Genomic DNA, 18,805 nt, shown 5'->3' on the forward strand with positions numbered 1-18,805 from the left:
GGTACAAAAAGGGGTGGTGATGGACGGAGCATCAGAACCAATCAAACACTCACACCCAGTCAACAGATCTGGGTTTGATCCATCACCGTTCTTTAGCCCACTCTGCCACCCCAGTTCAGACATGGCCATATGCAAATCAGTCTGACCCTGTGCCTCATGGGAACAGTCCAGCCCGAACTGGCAAGCCATGCCTTCCCTGGACCGGAAACAAGCTTCCTAGGACCGGTTTCTGGCATTTCAGCCGTCTTCAGCCAGGCTTGCTTGAATCCAGAGGCAAAGTGAGCAAGGGACTCACGTCTGAGCATACCCTGCCAACTTATGGCGAACAAAGCGGTACAAAAAGGGGTGGTGATGGACGGAGCATCAGAACCAATCAAACACTCACACCCAGTCAACAGATCTGGGTTTGATCCATCACCGTTCTTTAGCCCACTCTGCCACCCCAGTTCAGACATGGCCATATGCAAATCAGTCTGACCCTGTGCCTCATGGGAACAGTCCAGCCCGAACTGCCAAGCCATGCCTTCCCTGGACCGGAAACAAGCTTCCTAGGACCGGTTTCTGGCATTTCAGCCGTCTTCAGCCAGGCTTGCTTGAATCCAGAGGCAAAGTGAGCAAGGGACTCACGTCTGAGCATACCCTGCCAACTTATGGCGAACAAAGCGGTACAAAAAGGGGTGGTGATGGACGGAGCATCAGAACCAATCAAACACTCACACCCAGTCAACAGATCTGGGTTTGATCCATCACCGTTCTTTAGCCCACTCTGCCACCCCAGTTCAGACATGGCCATATGCAAATCAGTCTGACCCTGTGCCTCATGGGAACAGTCCAGCCAGATCTGTTGACTGGGTGTGAGTGTTTGATTGGTTCTGATGCTCTGTCCATCACCACCCCCTTTTGTACCGCTTTGTTCGCCATAAGTTGGCAGGGTATGCTCAGACGTGAGTCCCTTGCTCACTTTGCCACTGGATTCAAGCAAGCCTGGCTGAAGACGGCTGAAATGCCAGAAACCGGTCCTAGGAAGCTTGTTTCCGGTCCAGGGAAGGCATGGCTTGACAGTTCGGGCTGGACTGTTCCCATGAGGCACAGGGTCAGACTGATTTGCATATGGCCATGTCTGAACTGGGGTGGCAGAGTGGGCTAAAGAACGGTGATGGATCAAACCCAGATCTGTTGACTGGGTGTGAGTGTTTGATTGGTTCTGATGCTCTGTCCATCACCACCCCCTTTTGTACCGCTTTGTTCGCCATAAGTTGGCAGGGTATGCTCAGACGTGAGTCCCTTGCTCACTTTGCCACTGGATTCAAGCAAGCCTGGCTGAAGACGGCTGAAATGCCAGAAACCGGTCCTAGGAAGCTTGTTTCCGGTCCAGGGAAGGCATGGCTTGACAGTTCGGGCTGGACTGTTCCCATGAGGCACAGGGTCAGACTGATTTGCATATGGCCATGTCTGAACTGGGGTGGCAGAGTGGGCTAAAGAACGGTGATGGATCAAACCCAGATCTGTTGACTGGGTGTGAGTGTTTGATTGGTTCTGATGCTCTGTCCATCACCACCCCCTTTTGTACCGCTTTGTTCGCCATAAGTTGGCAGGGTATGTTCAGACGTGAGTCCCTTGCTCACTTTGCCACTGGATTAAAGCAAGCCTGGCTGAAGACGGCTGAAATGCCAGAAACCGGTCCTAGGAAGCTTGTTTCCGGTCCAGGGAAGGCATGGCTTGACAGTTCGGGCTGGACTGTTCCCATGAGGCACAGGGTCAGACTGATTTGCATATGGCCATGTCTGAACTGGGGTGGCAGAGTGGGCTAAAGAACGGTGATGGATCAAACCCAGATCTGTTGACTGGGTGTGAGTGTTTGATTGGTTCTGATGCTCTGTCCCTCACCACCCCCTTTTGTACCGCTTTGTTCGCCATAAGTTGGCAGGGTATGCTCAGACGTGAGTCCCTTGCTCACTTTGCCACTGGATTCAAGCAAGCCTGGCTGAAGACGGCTGAAATGCCAGAAACCGGTCCTAGGAAGCTTGTTTCCGGTCCAGGGAAGGCATGGCTTGACAGTGCGGGCTGGACTGTTCCCATGAGGCACAGGGTCAGACTGATTTGCATATGGCCATGTCTGAACTGGGGTGGCAGAGTGGGCTAAAGAACGGTGATGGATCAAACCCAGATCTGTTGACTGGGTGTGAGTGTTTGATTGGTTCTGATGCTCTGTCCATCACCACCCCCTTTTGTACCGCTTTGTTCGCCATAAGTTGGCAGGGTATGCTCAGACGTGAGTCCCTTGCTCACTTTGCCACTGGATTCAAGCAAGCCTGGCTGAAGACGGCTGAAATGCCAGAAACCGGTCCTAGGAAGCTTGTTTCCGGTCCAGGGAAGGCATGGCTTGACAGTTCGGGCTGGACTGTTCCCATGAGGCACAGGGTCAGACTGATTTGCATATGGCCATGTCTGAACTGGGGTGGCAGAGTGGGCTAAAGAACGGTGATGTATCAAACCCAGATCTGTTGACTGGGTGTGAGTGTTTGATTGGTTCTGATGCTCTGTCCATCACCACCCCATTTTGTACCGCTTTGTTCGCCATAAGTTGGCAGGGTATGCTCAGACGTGAGTCCCTTGCTCACTTTGCCACTGGATTCAAGCAAGCCTGGCTGAAGACGGCTGAAATGCCAGAAACCGGTCCTAGGAAGCTTGTTTCCGGTCCAGGGAAGGCATGGCTTGACAGTTCGGGCTGGACTGTTCCCATGAGGCACAGGGTCAGACTGATTTGCATATGGCCATGTCTGAACTGGGGTGGCAGAGTGGGCTAAAGAACGGTGATGGATCAAACCCAGATCTGTTGACTGGGTGTGAGTGTTTGATTGGTTCTGATGCTCTGTCCATCACCACCCCCTTTTGTACCGCTTTGTTCGCCATAAGTTGGCAGGGTATGCTCAGACGTGAGTCCCTTGCTCACTTTGCCACTGGATTCAAGCAAGCCTGGCTGAAGACGGCTGAAATGCCAGAAACCGGTCCTAGGAAGCTTGTTTCCGGTCCAGGGAAGGCATGGCTTGACAGTTCGGGCTGGACTGTTCCCATGAGGCACAGGGTCAGACTGATTTGCATATGGCCATGTCTGAACTGGGGTGGCAGAGTGGGCTAAAGAACGGTGATGGATCAAACCCAGATCTGTTGACTGGGTGTGAGTGTTTGATTGGTTCTGATGCTCTGTCCATCACCACCCCCTTTTGTACCGCTTTGTTCGCCATAAGTTGGCAGGGTATGCTCAGACGTGAGTCCCTTGCTCACTTTGCCACTGGATTCAAGCAAGCCTGGCTGAAGACGGCTGAAATGCCAGAAACCGGTCCTAGGAAGCTTGTTTCCGGTCCAGGGAAGGCATGGCTTGACAGTTCGGGCTGGACTGTTCCCATGAGGCACAGGGTCAGACTGATTTGCATATGGCCATGTCTGAACTGGGGTGGCAGAGTGGGCTTAAGAACGGTGATGGATCAAACCCAGATCTGTTGAATGGGTGTGAGTGTTTGATTGGTTCTGATGCTCTGTCCATCACCACCCCCTTTTGTACCGCTTTGTTCGCCATAAGTTGGCAGGGTATGCTCAGACGTGAGTCCCTTGCTCACTTTGCCACTGGATTCAAGCAAGCCTGGCTGAAGACGGCTGAAATGCCAGAAACCGGTCCTAGGAAGCTTGTTTCCGGTCCAGGGAAGGCATGGCTTGACAGTTCGGGCTGGACTGTTCCCATGAGGCACAGGGTCAGACTGATTTGCATATGGCCACGTCTGAACTGGGGTGGCAGAGTGGGTTAAAGAACGGTGATGGATCAAACCCAGATCTGTTGACTGGGTGTGAGTGTTTGATTGGTTCTGATGCTCTGTCCATCACCACCCCCTTTTGTACCACTTTGTTCGCCATAAGTTGGCAGGGTATGCTCAGACGTGAGTCCCTTGCTCACTTTGCCACTGGATTCAAGCAAGCCTGGCTGAAGACGGCTGAAATGCCAGAAACCGGTCCTAGGAAGCTTGTTTCCGGTCCAGGGAAGGCATGGCTTGACAGTTCGGGCTGGACTGTTCCCATGAGGCACAGGGTCAGACTGATTTGCATATGGCCATGTCTGAACTGGGGTGGCAGAGTGGGCTAAAGAACGGTGATGGATCAAACCCAGATCTGTTGACTGGGTGTGAGTGTTTGATTGGTTCTGATGCTCCGTCCATCACCACCCCTTTTTGTACCGCTGGGAATTGGACAGGCATCAGTCCTGGTGACTGCATTGAGGCCTCTGTTGTCTATACAAAACCTAATTTCTTTCTTACCACCCTGAGTATGAGGTTTAGGCACAAGGACTACTGGACTAGCCCAAGGGCTATCTGAAGGCTCAATCACACCTAGTTCCAACATTTTCTGGACTTCAGTCCTGATACAGTCCCTGACATGGTCAGGTTGCCTGTAGATTTTACTCTTGACAAGCAGACTGTCTTCAGTGTCCACCTCATGGGTGCACCAGGAAGTCTGACATATGTCTGAACTGCTGCAGAACTTGTCTGCATTCAGTTTGCTGATGGTCATTGAGGCTGCTTGCCAAAGCAACACCATCTACTGACCCATCACCAGGGTTCTGTGAGAGCAGGTCAGGGAGAGGGTCAATCGCCTCCTCCTGTTCCTCATCAGTTGCCATGAGCAAGCCCATGTCAGCCCTGTCAACATATGGTTTTAATCTGTTGACATGGAGCACCCTAAGGGGGCTCCTGGGAGTTCCAAGATTCATCAAGTAGGTGACTTCTCCCTTTTGCTCAACAATTGTATGGGGGCCACTCCACTTGTCCTGGAGAGCTGCTGGGGCCACAGGCTCCAACACCCACAGTTTCTGTCCTGGCTGGTATACAGTCAGCACAGCCTTTTGGTCATGCCAAGATTTTTGTAGTTCTTGGCTTGCCTCCAGGTTTTTGGTTGCCTTCCTCATGTATTCAGCCATCCGGGAGTGAAGACCAAGTACATAGTCCATCACATCCTATTAGAGAGGTTTGAGAGGTAACTCCCAGCCCTCCTTCACCAAACATAATGGACCTCTTACAGGATGCCAAAACAGAAGTTCAAAAGGGCTGTAGCCAACCCCCTTCTGTGGGACCTCCCTGTATGCAAACAGAAGGCAGGGAAGAAAAAGGTCCCATTTTCTCCTAAGCTTTTCTGGGAGGCCTTTAATCATTCCCTTTAGGGTTCTGTTGAACCTTTCAACTAACCCACTGCATTGTGGGTGATAGGGAGTAGTGAACTTGTAGATTACACCGCACACCTTCCACATTGCTTTTAGATACCCTGACATGAAGCTTGCTTCTGTCAGATATAACCTCCTTAGGGAAACCCACTCTGGAGAAAACTCCAATGAGGGCTCTTGCCACCACAGGGGCTGTAGTGGTCCTGAGGGGAATTGCTTCTGGGTACTTGGTGGCATGATCCACTACCACCAGGATAAACCTGTGCCCAGATGCTGTTGGAGGGTCAAGGGGACCAACAATGTCAATCCCTACCCTTTCAAAGGGTACCCCTACCACAGGAATTGGTATCAGGGGGACCTTTGTTGTGCCACCTGACTTGCCACTGGCTTGGCAAGTGACACAGGAGCGACAAAACTCCTTTGTGTCCTCTGACATGTGTGGCCAATGAAAATGTGGAACAAGCCTGTCCCAGGTCTTGTTTTGGCCCAAGTGTCCTGCTAAAGGGATGTCATGTGCTAGGGTCAAGAGGAACCCCCTAAACTTCTGAGGTATTACCAGTCTCCTGGTGGCTCCAGAGGTAGGATCTCTAGCCTCAGAATATAGGAGTCCCTCATCCCAATAAACGTTATGGGACCCACTAGCACTCCCAGCAGCCTCAGCAGCAGCCTGCTGTCTGAGGGGTTCAAGAGAGGGGCAGCACTGTTCCTCCTTACTCAGGTCTTCCCTGGAAGGTCCCCCTGCCCCCAAGAACTCAATCTGATCATGCTCAAGTCCCTCTGGGGCAGTTCCTTCTTCAGGATCTGCCTCTCCTCCCTCAGGAGGGGAATCTGAGATCTGAGACAGAGGGAAAGGCACTGCCTTAACCCTACTGCTCCTCCTCTTGGGTAGCACCTGGTCCATACTTTCAGGATCCAGAGCTGGTTCAGTTTGATGCATTTTGGCTTGTGACCTGGTCACAGCAAATACCTCTGCAGGTATGCCCAACATCTCAGCATGAGTCCATAACTCTACTTCAGCCCAGGCTGAAGCCTCTAGATCATTGCCCAATAGACATTCGACAGGGAGGTCTGCACTGACAACTACCTTCTTGAGGCCAGTTACCCCTCCCCAGGAGAAATTCACAACTGCCAGACTATGTTTGGAGCTGACATTGCTTGCATTGGTAACCTGGTACATTTCACCCAGGATGATCTGCCCAGGGTCCACAAGATCCTCTGCCACCATGGTGGCACTAGCACCTGTGTCCCTGAATGCCAAAGCCTGTTTGCCATTTATTACAAGCTGCTGTTTGTATTTGCCCAGATTACTGGGGCTCACTAGGAAGGACATATTAATGTCTCTATCACAAACCAGCAATGCCTGAGTGGGTACTCTGACTAGACCAGAGTCCACTTCAGAACCCTGGGTCAACCCTACTACACCCTTATTCTGAGTACCACCTCCACCAGTAGCTGGACTAGGGGGAACAGATGCCTTAGGGGCAGGAGTGGTGGTGGTTTGGTCTTGGGACTTGTTACAATCAGAAGTCCAGTGCCCTTTCTGTTTACAGAATGTGCACCAGGGCGTCTTTTGGCCTTTTCCCTTTGTAGCCTGTGAATCCCCACCAGATGCAGATTTTTGGGGCCCTTGTGAAGACTTCTGGTCTTTTGACTTATCCCCACCTTTCTCAGAGCCTTTAGGATCTTGCTTCTTGGTGTCACCCCCTTGGTTCTGGGTTTTCTGCCTTACCCTGGTTCTGACCCATTTGTCTGCCTTCTTTCCCAATTCTTGGGGAGAGGTCAGATCAGAGTCCACCAGGTACTGATTGTCAGGAGCACGGTCCTCAGTAGCAGTACCCTCAAGAGGCCCACCTCCAGGCAGCCTTGGCTCTGTACTTTAATTTAGCAGAGTATCAAGATGGCCTGATGGGGCGAAGTGAATTATGGAGGGTACGGCGATGAGGGAGATCTGAAACGGAAGATATTATCTTTTTTTGACAGAACTTGTCTATTACTAATTTACACATTAAATAAACATGATACTCCTTATTGAATTAACCATGCATGGATTATCATCAACATACTCTTGATTGGTTCTGTAGTAGTTTTTGTTTGACAATATATGTGAATCAGGTTCCCAATATAACAAACACCTTTTCGTTTGGCTAATTGTCATGAGAACAAACAATTCTTTGAATACATATTCTGGAAAAAACAGTTTGTGAGTACCTGATGATATCATACGCAAAAATAGAATGATTTAACCTTAGCTTCGATACTTGGATTGTTCATAAGTCTTGGAAATCTAATCTCAAAGAATACGCGTTTTGTCAATCATCTATTATTGTCTCTAAGGTTCGAAAATCAAGTCTCAAAGGATTCGTGATACTGTAATCCTCTATGTTGTCTCTCTCTCTAGTTCAAATCCGCTGAGAATCTCTTTGGAATGTTTGACATGAAACCGATAAATGCTGATTCAGGAATAAGTGGTCCTCAAAATACAAATGAAGATCCTTACCTGATTAAGCCTGATTCACCAACTGAATACGCTGTCTCATACCGGGCGAAGGATATCTTCAACAGGAGAGCGCTAAGCGCGAGCAGGACACACAGCACCGGGGAAGATCTCGAATAACCTGCAGGGTGTGGCTGGGTGCGGTCGCTATTTATAAGAAGAGACCGAGGTACGGTGGCCGCCAAGGGAAACAGTAGCGTGTAGCGTGAATGCGGTTCGGCAAAAAGGAAATAATTTGCATATTAATATCGGAACAATGAAACAGCAATGAACAAGAAGGTTTGCACGGGAAGAAAGCTTTGGGAAACTTTGAGACAATGTTTTCGCTAGATGAGCACAAGCATAAATTGCAAATAAAATACACAGCGTTACAGAAGTTCAAAGCAATGTCAACAAACGAGCTCACAACACACCAAAGCTTTCACTGGTTATGAAAGAGTGCATATACACAAGCGCAAAAACGAGCTCACAGCACACCAAAGCTTTCACTGGTTATGAAAGAGCGCATATACACAAGCGCGTATACTTTCAATTCAAAGTTTACACCTGACATCACAGCGCTCTAGCGCTCCAAAGACTTGGCACTTGTATGTTAGCCCAGAGAGGAGTGGGGAACATGACAGTCCTCCCCATCAAAAATGGATTCACCATGTTAAGAGCGAGGCGCTGCCGGATTTTGTTGAAAAGAGACGAAGTAGTCGTGGGGCGTGAATAGCGTCTTTTGGTTCCCATGAATCGTCCTCAGGTCCACATCCTTTCCAGGAAATTAAGTATCACAATTTTCCTTTTATGCGTTTACACGCTTTTATCCGCCGTATCTCATATTCTTGCTGATTCCCGATAAGCACAGGAGGAGTTTTTGGACGGATAGTCGTTGTAGCTGGTTTTAATAATGATGTGTGGAATACAGGATGAATGCGCATGGATTGAGGGAGTTTCAATTTAAAGCACACTGGATTGATACATTTTAGGATTGTGAATGGTCCAATGAATCGTGGATGGAAGAGATATTTTTGTCGAAACTGCAAGTTTCGCGTTGATAGCCATACTTTTTCTCCTGGACGGTAATTAGGACCAGGCTGCCGTTTTCTGTCAGCGAATCTTTTATATGTAACTTTAGCCTTTTTCACGTTCTGTTGTAGGGTTAACATTAGTTTTTGCATTTGTTGCAATTTAGTAGTTACATGAGGAACTTTTGTAGTAGTTTGATCCAGGATGGGTAATGATCATGGGTTCCATCCATGTGTAGCAAAGAATGGTGACATTTTAGTGGATGAATGCATTAAATTATTATAAGAAAATTCTGCTTGCCACAGTAAATCCACCCAGGACTCTTGGGAATGAGCTAAGTAACATCGAAGGTATTGTTTCAATATTTGGTTTATTCTTTCCGTTTATCCATCGGATTCTGGGTGGAAGCTTGTGGATATATTTCGTTGGATGTGTAAAGCCTTACACCATTTGGCCCATAATTTGGATGTAAATTGTGATCAACGTGGTAGTCCATGTAACCGTACAACATGATTTAATAGTAGTTCCACAAGAACTGCAGCAGAAGGAATCTGTTCACAAGCTATAAAGTGTGCCATTTTAGATAAGCGATCCACAATAACTAAAATTACAGTTTTATTGTGATCTTTTGGTAGATTCGTTATAAAACAAAATGTCTTCCCACATATGAGTTGGTGTAGGTAAAGGTAATAAAAAAACTTTCTTAGATGAATGATCAGTCTTAGCTCGTATACAGGTTTCACAATTCTTTACAAACTTAATTACATCAGCTTTCCAGCTGGGCCACCAAAAATTTCGACTCACCAAGTCCAAAGTCTTTGTCTGACCCGGATGACCAGCTAGAGAATGTATATAGCACCATAACAAGACCTGTCTTTGTAATTTCTGTGTAGGAATGTATAACTGGTGACTGTGAAATGGGAGTCCATCTATCATGGTTCGTCTTCGATCTAGAGCTTTCCAAGCAGTAAGTTTGTTCATGGGAATGACCTCTCTGATGTCTTGCAAAAATTGACCAGACATGGTTACTCCAATAATATGATTGCTTGGTATTATGGTTCTTATTTCTGATTGTGGAGTCAAAGTGTGTTCTTCAGTACGAGATAGAGAATCTGCTTTTTTGTTGGCACTCCCTGCTCGAAAAATGATAGTAAAATCCAACTCAGCAAAAAAAAAAGAGTCCATCGTAATTGCCGAGGGGAGAGGGCTTTTGCACAACGTAAAAACTGTAAATTGCGATGGTCAGTATATACTGTGATTGGATGCTGAGCTCCCAATAGATAGTGTCACCATTCTTTAAAAGCTAATCTGATAGCTAACAATTCTTTTTCAGCTATAGTATAGTTTCTTTCAGCTGGTAAGTACTTTTTTGAGAGAAAAGCTACTGGATATAGATGATTGGTACCTTCTTCTCGTTGATATAAAACAGCCCCAATAGCTGAATTAGAAGCGTCAGCTTCTACAACAAAAGGTTTGGACACGTCTGGGTGTTTAAGAACTGGAGCTGTAATGAAGGTTTTTTTTAAGTCTTGTAAGGCTGCTTGTGCTTCTGTAGTCCATTGAAATGAACGATTTTTTTGCAATAATTTTGGCAGTGGAGTTGCTTTAGTAGAAAACTTTGCTATGAATCTTCGGTAAAAGTTATCAAACCCTAAAAATCTTTGTATATCTTTGATAGATTTAGGCTCAGGCCAGTCTTGAATGGCTTGTATTTTTCTGTCTGCCATAATCATTCCCTGAGAAGATATGTTAAATCCCAGGAACTCTACTTTATTAACATGGAATTTGCATTTAGATAACTTACAGTATAAACCATGTTTTCGTAGTGTGGTTAATATCGTTTTGAAATGACTTTCATGTTCGGCATTTGAGTTGGAATAGATAAGGATGTCATCGAGGTAAACAATGGCAAATCTATCTACAAATTCTCTTAAAATATCATTAAATACAAATTGAAAAGCCGCTGGGGCATCGTATAAGCCAAATGGCATTACACTATATTCGAAAAGGCCATATCTAGTACGGAAGGCAGTCTTCCACTCATCTCCAGGACGTATTCTGACCAAATGGTATGCCCCCCTCAAATCCAATTTCGTAAACACTTGAGCAGTTCGCACTTGATCAAGGAGTACCGGGATAAGTGGTAGGGAATACCTATTCTTAACCGTGATGTTATTTAGAGCTCTATAGTCAATGCAAGTGCGAAGATTGCCGTTTGCTTTGGGCACAAAAAACAAATGAGAGGCGGCTGGAGATTTGGAAGGTCTGATAAAAACGTTTTTGAGATACTTATCCAAATATTCTCGCAAATATTGTTTTTTCTTGTCAGTGAGGGCATATATTCTGCTACAAGGTATTTTAGCTCCTTGGATTAGTTCGATTTTACAATCGTATTCACAATGTGGGGTCAAGGTATCCGCACTTTTTTCGCAGAAAACATCAGCAAAAGAGGCATAATGAGGAGGCAGCTCTATATCTTGTTCAGCAGCCGTAGCTATGAAATGCGCCTCTGTTTGATTTTCACAGTCTCTCAGAGGTTTAAGGCTGTTATACTTCCTAGAAAGGATACATTCTTGTAACCACCACTCAGAATGAAAGGTTATGTTTCTCTTAGCCCAATCTATGGTGGGATTATGGAGGGTTAGCCAGGGCATACCAAGAATTACCCCGAACTGTGGTGCATCTATCAAATCCAGACGAAGACTCTCCATATGTTCTTGATCAGCAGTTTTAATAATCATAGTTATAGTAACTGTGGTGTGAGTGATCATACCAGAAGTGAGTATTGACCCATCAACTGCAAAAACAGCTTCAGGTTTGTCCTTTTTGATGGTTGAAATGCGCAACTTAGAGCAGTAGTTACCATCAACAAAATTCCCCATGGCTCCAGAGTCCACCATTAGGGTAATTTCCTGTTTTAGGCCTTCTGGGATTATAAATAAGGCATTCACAGTCAGATGAGGAGATGAACTTTGAAGGGTGTTAGCAATTAACTGAGCAGAGGAATCATGAGTTGTACTCGAGGAGATCCTCTGTTTCTTCCTCGAGTGATTTAGTTTTCCTGATTGGAGGTAGCATCATTAGTTGTCTTGAAGTTTTTTGGTTTAATCAGACACTCACAAACAAAATGACCTTTCTTTCCACAATAAAGGCATAAACCAGCTGTCCGCTGTGCATCCTTTTCTTCTTGAGTGAGTGGTTTTCGTAACCCTCCTATTTCCATGGGTTCACTGTGATCTGGAGTGGATGTAGTAGTTTTTTCTCTGAAACGGAATGTAGTCTTGACTTCTACTTTTCTCCTATCACCTTTTCTTTCTGTTAATCTATGATCTAAGCGTAATGCCAAAGATATCAAGTCAGCACAATCTCTCGGTTGAGGATCAATTGAGGCTATTAAAGCCTTAAGGTCATCTTTTAACCCTTGATAAAAAAGAGCCAACCCTTTTTTCCTCAGGCCAATGTGTTTCGGCTATCAACCGATTAAAATGACTTAGAAAACTAATGAGATCTTTATTGCCTTGTCGAAGTTCAAGGAGTTCTCGATCAGCCGATCCAGTTATAGTGCGTCTGTCAAAATTGTTTTCAAATTCAGTTTTAAACTGCAACCAATTGTAAAGCAAAGGATCATCAGAGTTCCCCAAGGGCATTGCCCACATAGCAGCATCACCACTAAGATAAGAAATAAGGAAGGCGATACGTGATTGAGCATCCGGAAAGGAGTTTGGTTTCACCATAAAATGTAACTGGATTTGGGTTAAAAAGGTTTGAACCTTATTAGATTCCCCAGAAAACCGTTCTGGAGGGGCCATAGGCACAGTAGGTGGGATTGATACTGAAATAGCCGAGGTGGAACCAGAAGAAGGCCCCCTGGAAACAGTCGGATTCATCGTTGTTCCGGGCAGTTGACTCTGTATTTGTGAGACCTGACTGGCCAAAGTAGCCGTTTCTAGTCTGGCTGCAGTCAATTCTTTTTGCAAATTGCCCAACATTTTGCAAAGGTCGTCTAGGGTGGCCATCCCGCTGATACTGCTCAGGAGGAACACTATTTCGTGGGCAGGTTATTCTGTCAGGAGCACGGTTCCTCGGGAGCAGTACCCTCAAGAGGCCCACCTCCAGGCAGCCTTGGCTCTGTACTTTAATTTAGCAGAGTATCAAGATGGCCTGATGGGGGGGAAGGGAATTAGGGAAGGTACTGCGAGGAGGGAGATCTGAAACGGAAGATATTATCTTTTTTTGACAGAACTTGTCTATTACTAATTTACACATTTAAATAAACATGATACTCCTTATTGAATTAACCATGCATGGATTATCATCAACATACTCTTGATTGGTTCTGTAGTAGTTTTTGTTTGACAATATATGTGAATCAGGTTCCCAATATAATAAACACCTTTGCGTTTGGCTAATTATCATGAGAACAAACAATTCTGTGAATACATATACTGGAAAAAACAGTTTGTGAGTACCTGATGATATAATATGCAAAAATAGAAAGATTCAACTTTAGCTTCGATACTTGTATTGTTCATAAGTCTTGGAAATCTAATCTCAAAGAATAAGCGATTTGTCAATCATCCATTATTGTCTCGAAGGTTCGAAAATCAAGTCTCAAAGGATTTGCGTATTGTAATCCTCTATGTTTTCTCTCTCTAGTTCAAATCCGCTGAGAATCTCTTTCAAATGTTTGACATGAAACCGATAAATGCTGATTCAGGAATAAGCGGGCCTCGAAATACAAACAAAGATCCTTACCTGATTAAGCCTGATTCACCAACTGAATACGCTGTCTCTTACCGGGCGAAGGATATCTTCAACAGGAGAGCGCTAAGCGCGACCAGGACACACAGCACCGGGGAAGATCTCGAATAACCTGCATGGTGTGGCTGGGTGCGGTCGCTATTTATAAGAAGAGACTGAGGTACAGTGGCCGCCAAGGGAAATAGTAGCGTGTATTCAAAGTTAACACCTGACATCACAGCGCTCCAGCGCTCCAAAGACTTGGCACTTGTATGTTAGTCCAGAGAGGAGTGGGGAACATGACACTGATGCAACAACTGGTTTTGGCAATTATTAAGGATCTGTTCTCTCATCATAAGATTATACAATCCCTTAAAATCAGTAACTCTACTACCAATCAGCCAACCCTCCAGAGCCTTGGTTGCACAATCAACAAAGTCAGTCCAGTCCTGAGTCTGTGCTTTCTGGGTGTCTCTGAACTTCAACTTGTACTGTTCAGTGGTTAAGCCAAACCCATCTATTAATGCACTCTTCAGGACTTCATAATCATCAGCATCCTCTTCTCTAACAGTGAGGAGCTTGTATCTACCTTTATCTGAAAAGGAGAACCACAAGATTGCTGCCCACTGTTTCTGGGGGACATGTTGTACTCTACAGGCCCTCTCCATAGCAGTTATCCATTTGTGGATATCATCCCCTCTCTGGTAGGGAGGAACAACCTTGGACAGGTTCCTATGGTCTGGAATATAATCTCTGACTCTAGGGACACTGTTGCTGCCACCAGGGGGTTCTAACCCATCTTTTCTACAAGCTCTCTGGAGCTCAAAGGCTTCGTTATCTAATGCCAACTGCTTGGGCTTAAGGGCAAACCTTGCTTCCTCATACTGTAGCAGTTTGTACATTCTTTCAGTGGAGGTCTTTCTTCTATTAAAGTATGAGCTTCTCTGATGGACAGATTCTCTGCCAGAGTGATATGAGTGGTCAGAGTCCCTAGAAAGGGACCTAGGCCTCTCCTCCACTCTGTCAGTTCTCTTAGGGAGAATTCCTCTGTCCTGTTTAGACCCATGTGGGTCTGGCCCTTCAATCACAGAGTCCTGGTCATCTTGATTTTCATCATCTGACCCAGACACTGTAATTGACCCAGTCCCTGATTCAGATCTGTTAGCTCCTAGAGCCAACCTCGGATCATCTGCTGTTAGCAGATCTATCAGGCCTAGTGTGGAGGGACTCTGTCATAGCTTCAGGTGTCTTGCAACACACATGGCCTTCAAGTCAAAGAAGGTCATGTCCTTTTACTGAGGCTGGGTGGACCCACTGGCTCCATCCCTTGAGGACATTCTAGTGTTGTGCAGTGTTGTACTACCTACACTAGTTTGTGGCCTACTGATCCTAGCTTGAACTGTAGCAAGGGTGTGCTATCCCTTCACAAACAGCTCTAAGTTCAGTAGAATTTATTGATACTAAGCTTGACTTTATATGTACCTTGAGTACCTTTAGTGGTTTTCAGTTAGTAATTCAAATAGAGATTTTATGGTAAAACAATGGCAAGCTGGAATCCCACACGCTGCCCACCAATGTGAGAAGTTGGCCTGGCATATGCTGGTCACTAGTTATAGTGGCCACCTTGCACCAGTCCAATTCGACTCTTATGGTAGATAGGTTTAAGACAACCTTTTGAAGAAAGCTATCCTAGTGGTAGCTGTGGAGAGCAGCCTTCAGGCTAAGTCTCAGAGGAATGTAAAGCAGCTTGTTTTACCTTATAATCTCTTGAATTACCAAATGAAAGGACACCACACAGGTATATATATCAAATATATATTTCTTTATTTCTAGACACACTCTGCTAATCTCTTTATGAGATTAAAAGTCAGGAACATATGCAAATATCAATGTTTCACAATAAGTTAAGCACAAATATGGCTGGAGCCCTAGGGGCGTACCAGACCATATACTAAAAAAGAGGTTTAGGAAAGTCGACTTGCAAAGGGACAAGGCCTAGGGCCTGTAGAATCACTGGGGCTTCACTAATCCACCCAAGGCAGGTAAGTAAAAGACCCACGGGAGACGCGTGCAGTGTGAGAACACTGCTGCGGGTTCCCTATTGATTTCAAGGGCCAACACCCACAGGAGCACCGGAGTGCACGAGTTACCTCACCCAGGGAAGCCGGGTGCATAGGTGTCTTTTGGTGTCGGGTCGCGTCATCGTTTTCTATGGAAGCCGAAGAAGTTTTGCTGCTTGCGAAGACTGGAGAAGTGTCCGGTGGAATCCAACGCTGGATTCAAGGTGAAGAAGACCTGAAAGCAGAAGGGACAGTGTTCACAGTCACTTGCCAGTGACCCGGGGCCAGGAAGATGGATGCCCACGGAAGTCGGGTGATTTCAGGTGATCAAGGGTGTTTTGACTCTTCAGCCATGAGGTCCAGGAGGTGTCGATGACAACCAGGAGCTGGATTCGCAGTGTCCCACAAAGTCTGCAGCTTACTGATGTGTCGGCAACTGAATTGGAGCCAACAAGCCTTGGCAACAGCAAGTCTTGTGGAAATCAAAGAAAGTCAGCGGTGCTGACCAGCAAGGTCTGAGGGACTTACCCAGCAAGGATAAGTCAGGCCAGGCCTGGAGCAACCAGGGGAGCCCTTTGGTTTGATAAAAAAGTCTTTAGAGGATCCATAAGCCAGCCAGCAAGGGATCGCAAAGACACCTCATGAGGATTCGCTTCACAGGAGCCCATGGTCACTCGGGATGAGGTAGGCCTCTAATTTTCAAAGGAAATCTTGCTGGAGGCTTGGACCACATGTGGTCCAATGCACAAGTTCATAGAACGTTGTGAATGGGTTGCACTCGACAATAGTGCACAGTACCCGGGTATTGCTGTTACTTGTCACTCGTGGGGTCCACTCACCTCAGCTCTGCTGGGGACTCACAATGGCTGTTGAGAAGTCAGGAAATCTACTTCTGGGGCTGCAGGGACTTCGGACTCCAACAGGAAAGTTTGCGACCATTGATTCAAGTTTTTGGTACCTGCCATGCAGGGGAGTCACTCCTTGACTCCAAGGGAGATTCTTCAGTCTTCCAAAGGTAATGGAACGTCGAAGGGCCAGGATTCTTCTTGTAGAGCGTCATCCAGGGATATCTGATTTGCAATGGCAAGGCTTCCCTATCTTATACTAAAGGAAAGGGAGGGACTAGCTCTATGACCACTCCTCTGGGAGGGTCAGGGGAGTGGGTGGTAACAGCCACTTCCCTTTGTCCAGTTTTGTGCCAGAGCAGGGGCTGGTAGCCCCTGAACCGGTATGAGCTGGCATATGCACAGAGGAGCCTACTGCTCCCCCAGTGCAGGACTCCCAAGCACTCTAAGAGTGCACCCACCCAGCCCCAATACACTAAATCCTGTCTGGAAGGTGGTGACAGGATGCCTATTGTTGGGCCTCCTCCACTGCGAGTTTCAGTCAGCAGCAGGAGGGCAGCCCAGTGTCTGTACTGGTGGCATCCATTTTGTGATACCAGGGCTCTTTCAGATTTCTACTGTGTTTCCACAGTGGGTACATGTCATCCCCTCTAGAAGGGTGGGATCATACTCCCACACCAGTTACTGGTGTGGGGGTATGATTCCAAGTTGTTTGACACCAAACACGACATGTTTTGATGCAGTAATTCCAAAGTTAGCATTTACAGCTAGGTTATAATGCACTTAAGAGTATATGATTTAACCGCATCTACAAACAGCCACAGAGAATAGACTCTGCCAGCTGCAGAGGGGCCCTGCTCAGGCAGGGGCACCCCCTCACATTGTAAACCAAGCACCCTGCCCTCAGAATTGATAGGGCCTGCCTTAGGGGTGATTGATAGGTTTCTATGTGTGTGTATGGTGAGAGATAGGAACCTATACCTCTGTGAGGAGTGCTAACACTACCTCACCCAGGCTGTAGTAGCAGGCCTGTGGTGTCAGATTTAGTCTGCTTCCCAGGCGTGGCATACATGCTTCAGCCCCTGGTAGGCCTGCAAAGTACCTATGCCCTTGGTACCTAAGGTACCATATACTAGGGGCTCATAAGGTACCACAGTGTCCAATCACTAGTGCATCTAATATGCACTCCAAGTTGTTTAAAGAGAACAGAGACACTGGGGCCCTGATTAGCATGGACACAGCCAGACTATAGCCAGAAACCAGTGTTAACATCAGAAAAAAAGTGGGGGTAACATAAGTGCAGATCCTACTCTCCTACACAGAGGCATGGTTAGGTTCTAGTTAGTTAGGTAGGGAATATTGTAATTGAAAATATTGTAACTTAAATTATTGATATATGCATGAACATTTGTTGTTGTCGTCATCGTTATTCATGTTGTCTGAAGTTCCCGGGAATATCGAATAGCAGATTGTGAATGGAAACCATACTGCAGTGAGGTTACGTGTCAGGATTCAAGAAAAGTGCGGAAAGTTAGGTAAACCTAGAAGCACTGTTTTAGGGATTATTTTCTGTATGTAAGTGAGAGTAATTGGTAGCTAAAGAGTTCGTTGGTGAAACTTTGGTCTTATATCACCTAGAAAGGGTAATACCGAAGGAGTAGCAGATTCTCTGATGCTTGAGTGAAGAGTAAGCGGAAAGGTTTTACTCATAATGTGTAAAGAGTAGGTGGAAAAGTTTTACTCGCAGTAAAAGAAAACTGACTATTCTTTGGAATTTAGAGAATCTGACACAGTAGCAAATGTTTCATGTTGTCGATTTATGCAAGACACGTACAAAATAATGAGAAATGTAAGCTACGCATTACCTTGTAAAGGAGGGGTTAGTTGCTGGTGCTGCACTGACGTCACAAAGAGCCGCTCTTGGATTGATAGGACAGAGGGTGTGTGACTTACGCAAGCTTTGTAAAGGAGGGGTCAGAAGAAAGGAGTGATACTGACGTCACTTAAGGCCACGCTAGCATTGGCTAAACGCACAGAGTAAAGTTGAGTTCTGATTGGATACAAAACAAATAAGAGACGCACTAGTATTGGAGGAAAAGATTGATCAACTATAAACATAGAAGTCCCAAGAATAATAATAATAGACAACGGATTGTGCATGTACGATCCCACATTAACTGGGAGTCGCCCAGATAGAACCTATTTAGGGTTTGCTTACCAGCAATACTTAAGAGGTAGATCACGGAAAATGTATGATGAGAAAAGAAAAATGTTGTTTTTGCAGAAAATAAAGAATTATTTCAAAAAAGATAAGCCCATTAAAACTAGAGAAGGAATTCTTATTCTTCCTCCGAAAACTCCCGCGTCTTACATGATGGTAGAGAGAGGTTACCATATTTGAGTATGGTTAGAAAATTGGATCGAATACACAAAGGATGATGGAATTTTG

Source organism: Triturus cristatus, chromosome 1_1 (genome assembly GCF_964204655.1).
Source record: "Triturus cristatus chromosome 1_1, aTriCri1.1, whole genome shotgun sequence".
NCBI lineage: Eukaryota > Metazoa > Chordata > Amphibia > Caudata > Salamandridae > Triturus > Triturus cristatus.